This window comes from Lissotriton vulgaris, chromosome 2_1 (assembly GCF_964263255.1).
Source record: "Lissotriton vulgaris chromosome 2_1, aLisVul1.2, whole genome shotgun sequence".
Lineage (NCBI taxonomy): Eukaryota > Metazoa > Chordata > Amphibia > Caudata > Salamandridae > Lissotriton > Lissotriton vulgaris.
In genome coordinates, this window is record NC_141687.1 from 944,794,953 (window position 1) to 944,809,252 (window position 14,300).

Consider the following 14,300-nt stretch of genomic DNA (forward strand, 5'->3'; position numbering starts at 1 on the left):
AGAACGTGCTCATGCAATGAGGTCAAATGGCTCACGGGCATTCACAGGACAATACAGTTAGTGGCAGAAATTGGCTAACTGATTGCCCCATGTAGTATGATGCCATGGGAAGAAGCAGAATGAGAATAGCACTTACACAAGCAGAAGATGGCATGCCCAAAAACCCTCAATGTGTATATATGTTTGTAGAGTGTTTAACCTCATAGCTGCTATGGAACGTCCAGCTCCAGTGCTGGACGTTCCATTGCGCAGGTGCAATTCGAACGTTCAACGGCCGACGGCAGCACTTCCGAGGTAGTGGTGCCGTCGGCCGGTGAACGTGCGCAGCACCTAAAGGGTTAATATTTTTACAGGGGGCCTGGCTGACATAGTCCTACTTAAGAAGGTCTAACAAGGATTACCACAGTTCTAATCATCTACCCCAAAGGGTTTATTCCCGAGAGTAACCAGCACTAAAACATCTCGCTTAATGAGTTAATCTGTTGGATTCCATATAACAAAATACTAGCCTTCAGCCTTCAACACAGTGTACCAACAATTGACATTTAAAGGCCTGTTGGCTTTGCTAAAGGCATAATATCTTTTTTGTACCCTTTTGTCATAAACAAATCAGTCTTACTGGATCTTACATAACTTTTTGCAGGGAACCAATCAACCTATTTCCTTCATTTATTTATTTAACGAGTTTTATATAGCGCTGGCTAGACCCGTAGGTATCAGAGCGCTTTACATTAGGTTACACCACAGCAAGCTGAATCATTGGCTTGTCACCACTTTGAACTGAGGCCTCCTGTATTGCACATAAGCCAGTAAGCATCAGATGCACAGTCGTAGAAATACAAATATATACAGATTTACTGTTGGCAAAACAATAAGCAACCCCTGTGAAAATGGCATAACAAGGATTATCACATTGCAAATCTTCAACTCCAACTGTTTGTCAGAAGAGGTAACCAAAACCCTTGTCTACTGTGGTAATCTGTGATGTTCCATGTAACAAAACCTCTGTCACCAGCCTTTAACACAATGTAACAACAATGCACCCTTAAAGTCTTGTTGGTGTTAACAAAGGCCTTTCACTAAAAACTGATCAGGCTTATTGATTTTGTTGTAACTTTCATAATAAACATATCAGACCTTTGGGACTTTGCATAAATCTTCCAAAGAACCAATTAGACCCATATCCTTTATCGTTAACTTGTCACCACGCCCAACTCACTCTGGCCTACTGATTTCTGCATAAGCTTTCACATAGGGCAACTACAGCCAAACAGTCAGAAATGTATGTATATTTAGAAAAAATTACAGTTGGAAAAAATATTCAAGCACTCTTTTTTTGAAAAAAATGTTATTTGTTTTTTGGAGTGTTTTATGTAGCGCGAACTAGACCTGAAGGTATCAGATCACTTTACATGAGCACCAGTTGCGTTACAGAAGGACACATTCATTATTTTTGTTAGGCACAGGGAGATTAAGTGCTTTGCCCAGAATAACAGGATGTTGAGCGTCAACAACAAAACCTTTACACACCGCAAAGATTTGTGAGAACCCATGTAATGCAAAGCCTGCCTCCAAGCTTTAAACCGGGTGTGATAACAATCCTCGCTTAAAGTTCTATTCACTTTAACATGTAATTTTCACAACAAAATAGCCAGGTCTACTGCCTATGTCATAACTTTTCATAATAAACAGCCTACAGTTCCTCACAAGGCAGAAACTGTAATGCAAGCAGTCTTTTTCAGTGGAACCGCGCAACTTCTGCCAATCAAAATCTGTACTCAGGGTAACAAACAAATTGGCCGCGCTACAGTCCCTCTCTGTATTCTCCTGAAAGATTTTTTTCGCTTGATCACAAAAGATATTACATAAGGTATGATGTCAGTTGCACTGTCAAGTCAAACCTAAAAATGACTCAACATGAAAATACATTTTAAAGAAAACTTAAAGTGAGTTTGCCCCACCAGCCCTGGCATTGAAGTAGACTACTTTTTACGTGGATATGCACAAGTTCACAAGCAAAATGCTGTCACTCACAATGAAGAGAGCAAATGGATGAAGTCTGCGGACCCATTATCCATATTTTATACTGTGGTGAGTAGAAGCAAAATATGATTGACACCTGAACAAACCAACAGATTAAGAGGGCTGCCTGAAAGCCCCTGTGGGTGTATATGTTTGCATGTATTTTAATTATACATGTGTTATAAAACACGAGGCTCGTGAGTCAGATAAAGCAGTCTTTAGGTCAGACCTAAAAATACACTGAATAATGCAAGTAACAAAGAAGGGTTCATATTCACCAACATGCTCATATAAAGACAGGACAAAAATATACTCACAGATATCAACGCATACAAATACAGTTGACATATCAAGGAATATCCATAGACACGGCACATCCATACACACACAAAGAAACATTCAGCCACGGAATATATAGCATGGATGACCCTATGTGGGCAAACTCACAACCAAAGCCACACGTCTGAAAGTAAAACTGATGTGGTAGCAAGCAATAAGCAGACGTGTACTATCTAAAACACATAACATAACATACATGGGTGGATGAATGCATGTGTGAGTGTACAAGTAGACAGACAGATACAAGGATGGATGGATGTACAAGGATGGATGGATGTGAGTGCAACATGAACAAATTTATGGGGCGAAAAGGTTGATGAATAAAAAAATAAAAAGTGTGTTTATTGTATTTTGCTGAATTCAAGGGATTATATGGGCATCCTATATGGTCAGGGACTACCGTCCATCCCCCTCCCCTGCCTTGTGTTCCCCCACATTTATTAGAAATTGGACATGAGGGAGAATTTTTCTTTGGAAGGCGGGGGGTATTACAACCCCCGGGCTGTATTTATTAAAACATAAAAACAAATAAAAATTTGAAATAAACGATATTAACACAATATTTTATGCAGAAAACGTAATTGACATTAAATTACAATTCATGTAGACAGGTATCAAAGCGCTAACCTTAACATACTTTTAATACAAAGTATATCCTATCTGAAACTAATATTTTGAATCATAATCACACATTATTAATTTTCTGCATATTCTATTTTTGGGCCTACGACAAGGTCGCTAACCGGTGTCAGATCCTTATCAATCAGCCACGCCCTCACGTATGAGTGCGCATGCGCAGAGGGCCCGTTTACCGAGAGGGTACTCCCCCCCCCCTCGGTTACCCCCGTACGCTCCATGAACTCCGTTAACAAAAGGGGGGGCCTTGCACTCTGTGCCGTTTAATGACGTCATAGTGCACGTGTGGGGTGGCCAACCAGCCTAAAGAGAGCGTGACTCCCCCCTCCCCCGCACCCATCCATCCAACCGGATGTACCGCCCCTGGTGTTCTAGGAGAGACCACTTGACCCTCCCCCTGGGCGATCCCATTCAAGAATGGCACCGCCCCCTAAGGACCTTAAATTGACTCTCACCAATCATGACCTTACCGTCTGACCAAGAAATATCAATAAATACGACAATTGCTGACCTGTAAACGGGAAAAAGTCCTAAGGATAAAATTCACACCACAACACAGTTACTTTGAAAAAGAGCACCACAACCATACAACAACATCATCACACAAGAATCACTATCTGCTTCAGGGGATGGTGGGTGCGGAAAAAGATAACAGCCTCTAGTAGGCTGAGGAGGCAAAGGGCAGGCTTGGGGAGCGCGGGAACAAGAGAACGCCTTCCGCGCTCCCCGGCCTTTTACACCCTCCCAGTCAGACCAGTCTCAACTGGCCTGACCTCAGCTCCCCCCTTTGACCCGGAAGCGATTCAATCGCTTCTGGTCAACTGGGTAGCTGTACACTAATCAATGGTGGGGCGGGCTTACCACGTCATAATAACGCGGCGGGGGCACGCCCCACTATGGTTTGTCCACAGGGGGGAAGGGGGGCCGGCGCCCTGCCATACCTGTGGGGGGGCCAATGCGGCCACAGCCTTTCCTTATGGTCAGGGACTCCCATCCATCCCAATCCCCTGCCTTGTTTTCCCCCACATTTATTAGAAATTGGACATGAGAGAGGATTTTTCTTTGGAAGGCAGGGGGGGATCTTACAACCCCCCGGCTGTATTTAATAAAACATAAAAACAAATAATAATTTGAAATAAACAATATTTACACAATAATTTATTCAGAAAACATAATTGACATTAGATTACAATTCATGCAGACAGGTATCAAAGGGATAACCTTAACATACTTCTAATACAAAGTATTTTCTATCCGAAACTAATATTTTGAATCATAATCACACATTATTAATTTTCTGCATATCGTATTGTTGTATTTACAACAAGGGGTGGTGAGGGACAGAGTCTCTGAATTAAGCAGAAAGCTCTCACCCAGTCAAGAGATCAGGGCTAGATCCAACACCGTTTTTTAGCTCACTGCACCATCCCAGTTTCAGAACCTGGCTGTATGCAAATTAGTCTGTTCCTGTCCCAGTGCATGATGGGAACAGGGCAAACCAAACTACAGAAGCCAATTCTTACACTGGGAAGGAAACAAGCTCCCGGGGACCGGTTTCTGGCATTACAGCCGTCTTCGGCCCGGTTTGCTTGAATCCTGATGGTGCAATGAGCAAGGGTCTCACATCTGAGAATACCCTTCCACGCTTAGGGTGGACAAAAATATTTACAACAAGTGGTGGTGAGGGACAGAGTCTCTAAATTAAGCAGAAAGCTCTCACCCAGTCAAGAGATCAGGGCTAGATCCAACACCGTTTTTTAGCTCACTGCACCATCCCAGTTTCAGAACCTGGCTGTATGCAAATTAGTCTGTTCCTGTCCCAGTGCATGATGGGAACAGGGCAAACCAAACTACAGAAGCCAATTCTTACACTGGGAAGGAAACAAGCTCCCGGGGACCGGTTTCTGGCATTACAGCCGTCTTCGGCCCCGTTTGCTTGAATCCTGATGGTGCAATGAGCAAGGGTCTCACATCTGAGAATACCCTTCCACGCTTAGGGTGGACAAAAATATTTACAACAAGGGGTGGTGAGGGACAGAGTCTCTGAATTAAGCAGAAAGCTCTCACCCAGTCAAGAGATCAGGGCTAGATCCAACACCGTTTTTTAGCTCACTGCACCATCCCAGTTTCAGAACCTGGCTGTATGCAAATTAGTCTGTTCCTGTCCCAGTGCATGATGGGAACAGGGCAAACCAAACTACAGAAGCCAATTCTTACACTGGGAAGGAAACAAGCTCCCGGGGACCGGTTTCTGGCATTACAGCCGTCTTCGGCCCGGTTTGCTTGAATCCTGATGGTGCAATGAGCAAGGGTCTCACATCTGAGAATACCCTTCCACGCTTAGGGTGGACAAAAATATTTACAACAAGGGGTGGTGAGGGACAGAGTCTCTGAATTAAGCAGAAAGCTCTCACCCAGTCAAGAGATCAGGGCTAGATCCAACACCGTTTTTTAGCTCACTGCACCATCCCAGTTTCAGAACCTGGCTGTATGCAAATTAGTCTGTTCCTGTCCCAGTGCATGATGGGAACAGGGCAAACCAAACTACAGAAGCCAATTCTTACACTGGGAAGGAAACAAGCTCCCGGGGACCGGTTTCTGGCATTACAGCCGTCTTCGGCCCGGTTTGCTTGAATCCTGATGGTGCAATGAGCAAGGGTCTCACATCTGAGAATACCCTTCCACGCTTAGGGTGGACAAAAATATTTACAACAAGGGGTGGTGAGGGACAGAGTCTCTGAATTAAGCAGAAAGCTCTCACCCAGTCAAGAGATCAGGGCTAGATCCAACACCGTTTTTTAGCTCACTGCACCATCCCAGTTTCAGAACCTGGCTGTATGCAAATTAGTCTGTTCCTGTCCCAGTGCATGATGGGAACAGGGCAAACCAAACTAAAGAAGCCAATTCTTACACTGGGAAGGAAACAAGCTCCCGGGGACCGGTTTCTGGCATTACAGCCGTCTTCGGCCCGGTTTGCTTGAATCCTGATGGTGCAATGAGCAAGGGCCTCACATCTGAGAATACCCTTCCACGCTTAGGGTGGACAAAAATATTTACAACAAGGGGTGGTGAGGGACAGAGTCTCTGAATTAAGCAGAAAGCTCTCACCCAGTCAAGAGATCAGGGCTAGATCCAACACCGTTTTTTAGCTCACTGCACCATCCCAGTTTCAGAACCTGGCTGTATGCAAATTAGTCTGTTCCTGTCCCAGTGCATGATGGGAACAGGACAAACCAAACTACAGAAGCCAATTCTTACACTGGGAAGGAAACAAGCTCCCGGGGACCGGTTTCTGGCATTACAGCCGTCTTCGGCCCGGTTTGCTTGAATCCTGATGGTGCAATGAGCAAGGGTCGTATTGTTGGGCCTATGGCAAGGTCGCTAACCGGTGTCAGATCCTTATCAATCAGCACGCCCTCACGTATGAGTGCGCATGCGCAGAGGACCCGTTTACCGAGAGGGTACTTTCTCCCCCTCCCCGGTTACCCCCGTACGCTCCATGAACTCCACTAACAAAAGGGGGGCCCTTGCACTCTGCGCCGTTTAATGACGTCATAGTGCATGTGCGGGGTGGCCAACCTGCCTTAAGAAAGCGTAACTCCCTCCTCCCCCGCACCCATCCATCCAACCGGATGTACCGCCCCTTGAGTTCTAGGAGAAACCGCTTGTCCCTCCCCCTGGGTGACCCCATTCAAGAATGGCCCCCTAAGGACCTTAAATTGACTGCTCACCAATCATGACCTTACGTCACAGGCCAGCGTAGTTGCCCGACTAACTGCCCCCCCATCCTCCTACACTGAAAGGTCATGCCCAGAACTGAAACCCCCTAGCCCCGCCATGATGGTCTCCAAAAATATGTCATTGCCCGCACTAGTCAGGTGAACCCCATCTTGTAAGAAGCACAGGTCCCCCCTGACACACCCCTGTGGTATGTTTTGCAATTGAGGTGACCAGAATAATTTCTCAATTTCATTGATGATCATCTTTACCAAGTGATTCAATGCTTTGACAGCATCAACCCCCCTCCACCTGTCTGGGAATCATCTGAGACCAAACTATGATACAGCCCTGGCATGTCTTAGCTAACCAGCCTACCTCAGAGATTATCTCCTCCATCAGGAACCTTCTCCCCAATTTTACCAGATCATTTCCGCCCAAGTACAGGATAACCACTGTGGGCGGCGGGGTGTGTCTGTTCAGCAACTCTGTAACAAACCCCCTAAACTGACTGAGGCAGAGACCCCCCTACCATGAAAGGAAACCCTGAAACTTCCCTTTTCAGCCCTCTGTTTGTAATTACCTGTGAAAAAACAGATTTGACACACTTTACATAAGAATGACCAATAACCCACACAACATGTGCATCCTTGTCCTGTGCATGGGTCCGCCGTGATGAAGATACTTGCTGGTGATGTGCTGACGGCAGTTTCCATCCTGCGTGACAGGTTCGAGAAACTGAAATACAAGCAAACAAACAAGACAGGGATCAGTCCAATTGTTCTGCCACCCTCACAACATGTGCAACCACACATAACGCTTGTAACAGTTAGAAGACCATCTCCCAATTCTTCTCACACTGCTATTGTGTAACCCTCTAGCAGTTGCCTCAGTGGCAGCCCCTATTCGGAACGAATGTGTCCCAAAATCTTTTGGACTTAAACCAGCCCTGTCAATTGTTATAGCCAACACCCTTTTGAATTGGAACCTGGTAAGTGGGGTACCATCTGCATGCATTAATAATAATGTCCCCCCCACTGCACCTACTCTCTGGTGGAGGAAGGCCTCGACGTGCATCACTGGGCAGAATGGGTTAGTTTGTGCCCGATGAAGTACCAGCCCCTCACCTCGGGCTTCTTGATCAGTTTTTGATTTCTTAATGGTAATTAACAGCGCATCACCTAGTATCCGTGTGAGTTCAAGCTGGAGTCCCCCTAGCAGGTCCTGCTTATTGCTAGCCACCAGCTCCCCTACCCTGAATGCCCCATAAAAGGCTAGTGAAAAGGCAGCTCTAAACAATAGCACTTCCCCTGTTGAACTGCAAATGCCACCCAGGGCATTTAATAGTGATGCCAGCTGCTCTAAACCTATGGGTTTTCTTGTGTCCGTGGCGGTTCCTTGGAGGCGCCGCCACCCCTTCAGAGCCTTCTTCACAATGAAACTGTTCGTGGTACCCTTGATCTGTGCAAAGAAAGAAACAGCTGCCATGTGCCGGCTGGCCGTCGCCGCAGAGCGCCCCTCCCTGTGCAATGCATCTAGGCACTGGGTGAAGCTCCCTGACTGATCCCATCTCTCCGCCCAACCCTGCCCCAGAAAAGTGCAGTAAGACAAAAACGCCCCTTCGTAAGCCGTTCTGGTCCTGGGTGCGAGGCTAGCTTCCACGAGGTTCTCTAGCTGGGGCACCAATCTGCCAGAGTGTTGCCGGGAAGTGTGTAGGCGTCGCCTCTGTAGATTGTAGATGTTCCCTGAATACCTGCATCTTAAAGCGAGAGAGTGCGTCAGCTGCATTATTTAGCACCCCTGGAACATGTTTGGTCCTAAACTGTATGTTAAGCTTCATGCACACCAGCACTATCTCCTTCAGTAGGCAGAGTATCATTTTACACCAGGCCACCTGCTGGTTGATACATTCAACTACTGTCATGTTATCCGACCAGAAAATTACAGATTGATTACACAACTGCTACCAAACTGGCAGTGCAACCCAGATTGGAAATAGTTCCAGGAAACCTATATTAGTTGTCAGACCACTCTCCTCCCACCATGCCGGCCACTGCTGTGCCACCCACTTGTTTCCAAGTATGGCACCAAGTCCCACACTGCCCGCAGCATCTGTCCATAAACCTAACTCTGCAGACATATTGGGGGGACCGAGCCCCACTACCCTGCCATAGAAGCCCTCCAGAAATGCGATCCAAATGCGCATGACTTGGCGTACTTCAGCCGGCAGTCTTGTGTGATGGTGCTTCTCCCGCAGGCCTGTCATGGTCTGCGAGATTGAGCGGGAGAGTAGTCATGCCATGGGTAGCACTCTCAGTGCAAATTTTAACTGGCCAACAGTCTGCTGTAGCTGATGTAGTGTCACTGTGTCTTTGGCCAAACATTGCTGGAATGCTACTCTAAATTTCATGATTTTGTCTTTAGGTAACCTAAAACAACCCTCTATCGAGTCCAGTTCAATGTCCAAGAATTCTAATGTTGTTGCTGGACCCACCGTCTTTCCTGGCGCCAGCGGGACCCCAAAAGCCCGCATGAGCAAGCAAAATTCCCGCAATGCCCACGCACACTCCTGAGAGCCCGCCGACCCGAGGAAGAGAAAGTCATCTAGATAATGCATGACGTGTTGGTGCCCAGTTGTCTGTCTAAAAACCCACTCCAAAAAAGAACTGAATTTCTCAAAGTAGGCGCAGGAAACAGAACAACCCATGGGCATACACTCATCCATATAGAATTTGCCTTGAAATGAAAAAACCTAGCCGATGGTGATCTAGAGGGTGGACCGGCAGTAGCCGGAAAGCGGATTCAATATCTGACTTTGCCAAAAGGGCCCCTGGTCCCGAAGTTCTCAGCATATCCACCGCCTGGTCAAAGGAGGCATATTTAACGCTACAGATGTCTCCATTGATGGCTTCATTTATCGATGCGCCCCTAGGAGCTGACAGTTTATGAATCAGCCTGAACTCGCCCTCATCTTTCTTCGGCACCATGCCCAGGGGTGAGCAAACAAAATTATGGACAGGGATGTGATCAAAAGGATCCGCTATTCTGCCCAGGCGTAGATCTTTTGCAATTTTGGTTGCTGCCACCTCTGGGTTTTCCTAACAGACAGTTGATTTCTACACTCTGACTGTGTAGTCCAGCGTGGGATCCTAAAGTCATGCAAAAAACCTTCTTGCAACATCCTAGCAGAGGCATGGTCTGGGTACCTGTTCAGCCAAGGAGTCATAGCCAGAACGTCAATGGGTGAATGCGACACCAGCCGTACTGTCTCCCTATTCCCGTTTCTTTCTTCCCCTGTTTCCAGAGGAGGTGCCACCTTTTTAGGTTTTGACTGGCGATGCGTACTTCAGTACGCATGCGCCAAAAAACCTTTTGATGTGTGTGTGTGGGGTCGGGAATACGCCCTCTCCTCTCATTGGCTAGCTCCATAAATGGAGACTAGCCATTGGGAGGAGGGGGCGTCCGTCAATCTCGGACCAGATTCGGGGGCGTTCCCGAGAATTTTTGGCTTTTGGCGACGTCACGCGACGTCAGCCAAAAGCCGGGAACGCCCCCGAATCTGGTCCGCGAGGCGGCTTTGTTTCCAGTGACCCCGGGCACTGCTCTGATAACAGGATTACTCATTGCTTTCTTATCGGGTGTTGTGGGCGGCGGCGGCGGGGGCGGGGGGGGGGTGATCGTGCTGCGGCAGAGGGCACATTTCAGGTGGTAGGGTGCCTTGTGCCCCGCGCCGCTGGAACGGGTCCAGCCTGTCCGGTCTGCGTGTACGAATGCTAATATCTGAAACCTAACGTAAAACAAGCATTTGCAATGATTCTCACATTAGTTACACATTGGGGTATTTGCGCTGTAAATAGCAATGTTACTTTATATACAAGTTGGCCATTAACCAGTGGCGGGGGTCCCGAGAAAAGAAATTACGCAACGCAAATGCATGCCAGATAAAGTAAACTGCGGCAGCTTGTCGGTTCTTAAGAGGGGAGGGGGAGAGAGAAGGGGTGTCTTTTAAACCAGCCTCGATGCCCCAGAGCCAGCGAGCTTTGAGGTGCAGGCAGATGGGGCAAGGACGCAGTGCTGTGATGTTTCAATGCGCCCTAGCACCACGTGGTTGTAGATAGGGGTCCTGGTACAATGGGGGTGTTGGGGGGGTGGAGGGGGGAGCAGGGAGGTGATGTTTTTTAGCTGCGCTAGGCGGCCGAGCAGCAGCGTTCATTGAGCTGGCATTAGCCCCGTGTCGTGAATACTTGAATGCAAGCTGGACGTATTTACAAGAACATGCCTGCCGGTGTGTCCCTACTCCAGCCAAGGGAAGCATTGGAAAGTAGAGGGGGAACAGCACGCGCGAGTGTGGCAGCAAACGGGGGGGCGCATTTCGGTAACCTTGCCCAAAGGACTTCCAAGAGTGGAATTAAAACTTTAAGGGGGAACGGGGCTTCCCGCGAGGCAATGCAAAGCAAACCTGGCATGCGCGTGCGCGGCCTTCCTCAGTTGCTGAATGATGGATGAATGACTGGGTGAATTGAATCCGCTATGCCCTTTATGTTCCATTTGCAGGCTTGAGCCACGACTCGAGAATGGATGCATGCATAAATGAGGTAACACGTGAATAGGCTGGATAATGAATCGACGGATTAACTGAATCGTTGAATGAATGCACTTGTGGAAGAATGAATGAATGAATGAATGCATGGATGGATGGATGGATGCATGCATGCATAAATGAGCTAACACGTGGATAGGCTGAATAATGAATCGACGGATGAACTGAATCGTTGAATGAATGAGTGCACTTGTGGACAAAAGAATGAATGCATGCATGGATGGATGGATGGATGCATGCATAAATGAGCTAACACCTGGATAGGCTGAATAATGAATCAACGGATTAACTGAATCGTCGAATGAATGAGTGCACTTGTGGTCGAAAGAATGAATGCATGGATGGCATCAATACAAGAATGCTAGGCTACCATGAATGAATGAACACATGGCTAGGGGTTTGATGCATGCATTCAACGGATGAGCGTGTTGGCCTCATGAAAGCTGAGGCTATCGCACATGAGCGAACGCAGAAATGAGGGCATTAATGAATGGATTAATTGAACCTATTCATACCCTTGCCCTAATGGAAGCAGAGGATACTGGACATGGATGAATCAATCAATTAATGAATAACTGTTGTCCCACAGGAGCTGCATCTATGGAGATGAAACGTTTTGCCATTGTTGGTCCTGTTGGCGAGGTTGGTCATTACTTCATTGTAAAGCTGGCTTGGTGAATCAAATTATCGCCAATGGCACCTAAACGCCACGGCTCATACTTCCGGCAATACCTTCATCCTTTTAAGGTGGACGAATCCAATACCATTACATTTGGTGGCAGTAGCACATAACAGAAGAGACTTGTCATAAGGTGCAATTCAACGACGAATTGTTAGAACTACTGTATTTTAAGCAAGGGCTTAGCGCCAGGAGTGGCCCCAACCTTCAAGAGGCCCCGTTAAAAAACATGGAGTTGACTAAAGGAGGGGTAAAAGGGCACACGAGTGTGGCAGACGGGGGACTGCCAGGAGTGGAATTACAACTTTAAAGGGAGAATGGGATTGCCCAGGGGGCTTTGAGATAAGAAGGATGCCTATGCAATAAAAAGCAAACTCTGCATGCGCAGCCTAGGCGCACTTGAGGACTGATTTTCCAGCTACTATTTACATGTGGAAACACAAAGTGCATATATTGACGTTTATGTGGTACACAGTGGCTCCTTCGCATGCCTGCGGTGCCCAAAAGGCTTTCCTCCTCCTCCTCCTCCTCCTCCTCCTCCTCCTCCTCCTCCTCCTCCTCCTCCTCCCTATCCCGAGCTGAGAGGTATCACCAACTGTCGCTTTCTCTCTCGCGAGATCGCCGGTACTTCCGTGAAGATGGCAGCTGCAGGCTGGAGAGTATGTGGGGGCCGGGTTGCCCGCTTGTTCGGCTCTACCCTTGGAAGAACAGGGAGCCGGAGAGTTCTGTGGCCGAAAGCCCCCGTGGTGGGGGGTGTGCTCCTCGGCGTGGGGGTGACCTGGTACAGCCTCACGAGTGCCCGCGGCGGGGAGAGCCCGGGGAGGAGAGCCACAGTCCGGGCACAGGTAGGAGGCTGACAGAACTCTACTGAAACCATTGCAGTGGTTCGCACTTCACAGCACAACCAAACCCAGTGCACACACTGGCCCTTCAAAACACTGCGGCAAACCTGCCAGCGATACCATACTTTGTTTTTAAGTAGTGCTGTACAACTTCAGCCAGCCCCAACTTTTTAGCCTAACACGCTCTCAGTTTTAAACTATTTTAAAAACATGATGGCGAAACGAAACTGTGTCCTGGTTGACAAACATGACACTTTGCCATCACTTCTACTGCATGTAATGTGTGTTAATACGCGCGTCATGTAGAACAGCACTGCATCATTGCAAGAGCAAGTATGCTTCGGCTTCGCCATACTCTCCGACCATGTTCTTGTGGTAATATTCACCCTGCTTGTATTTGCGAGTAGCACAGTAACCGCTATTAATTTAGTCCTTTTTGAAGTATTTATAGAGCCCTTTATACGTAGTTGTGGGGCGCTGAGGAGTATTTTCGGACAGTACCCGGTTGAGGAGGTAGTTTTTAGCAGAGTGTTGCATTTGTTGTGAAAGTGTGCGGCGAGTGTTGCATTTATAGTGATAGTATGTGGGAAGCTGTCTGTGTGTGTGTGGGGCTCTGTGTGTGTGTGGGGGGGGGCTCTGTGTGTTTGTGTGTGTCATTTGCGAGAGATAAAGCTAGTGGCATTGTAAATGACAATGCCATTTATTTATGTTAAAAAAAACATAAATAAAAATAATGTCAAGAGCAATGCCAATAGCTCTAACTTTAACAAAGGCAAAACCATTGCATTGTAAATGCTTGTTTGAGGCATGTTGTTGCCGGGTGGGAAGGTTGGTTACAAATGGAACATGCGTGTCTGAACTTGCATGTGACTTGTGCCCTAGTGCATGAACGTTTATTAAAATCCCAGCAAACCCCTTTTCACCCACCACTGTTCCCTGCACTAGGGGCCATGCCCCCGCCCTGCGCCGGCCGGAAGGGCTGAGGGGATTTGGGGGGGTAGCTTCTGTTCAAGCTCTGCCCCGCACTACCAGCCTGTCCTGCTGTAAACTGACCATACCATGATATTGAGTCAACCTGATCCCAGGTAAGTGATGAGTCAAACTCTTTAGCGTTCCTGAAACTAATGTCATAATCCTTCCATCCTACACCCCCCATATTTATCATGGAATGTTGTGATCCTACTCTGGTAAAACGCCATCTCTGCTTGCAAGTTAGAGGAACGCTCAGCTGTAATAGCCATAAACACAAAGAAGGCTCTAATCCAATTGTTCAATGTTTCCTCCACCCTGAATCTCGCCATTTCCACCTGCCATTCACTAGGCAACATCCAATCCTTCTAGCATATTCCATTTCCCTGCTATCCACAAGCTAAGAAAAAATATTGACATAAACGCCAGCCCAAATTAATTCCTTCACTTCTCGTGTTACATGCCGAGCCAAATGTTCTCTCCTAGAGGGTAATGT

The 14,300-nt window shown here is 47.4% G+C and overlaps 1 protein-coding gene across 4 annotated transcripts in view; it reads right to left on the reverse strand.

The window, feature by feature from the left end:
* LOC147731446 (uncharacterized) overlaps positions 1-14,300 on the reverse strand; it is a 170,003-nt gene that overhangs the window by 130,897 nt on the left and 24,806 nt on the right. Inside the window, exon 2 of one of the 4 annotated variants that reach the window (XM_086956488.1) lies at positions 7,350-7,452. The exons of the other annotated variants lie outside the window; for them this stretch is intronic. The gene's annotated coding sequence lies outside the window, so the exon portion shown is untranslated. The remainder of the gene's footprint in view (positions 1-7,349; positions 7,453-14,300) is intronic. 4 annotated transcript variants of the gene reach the window in all.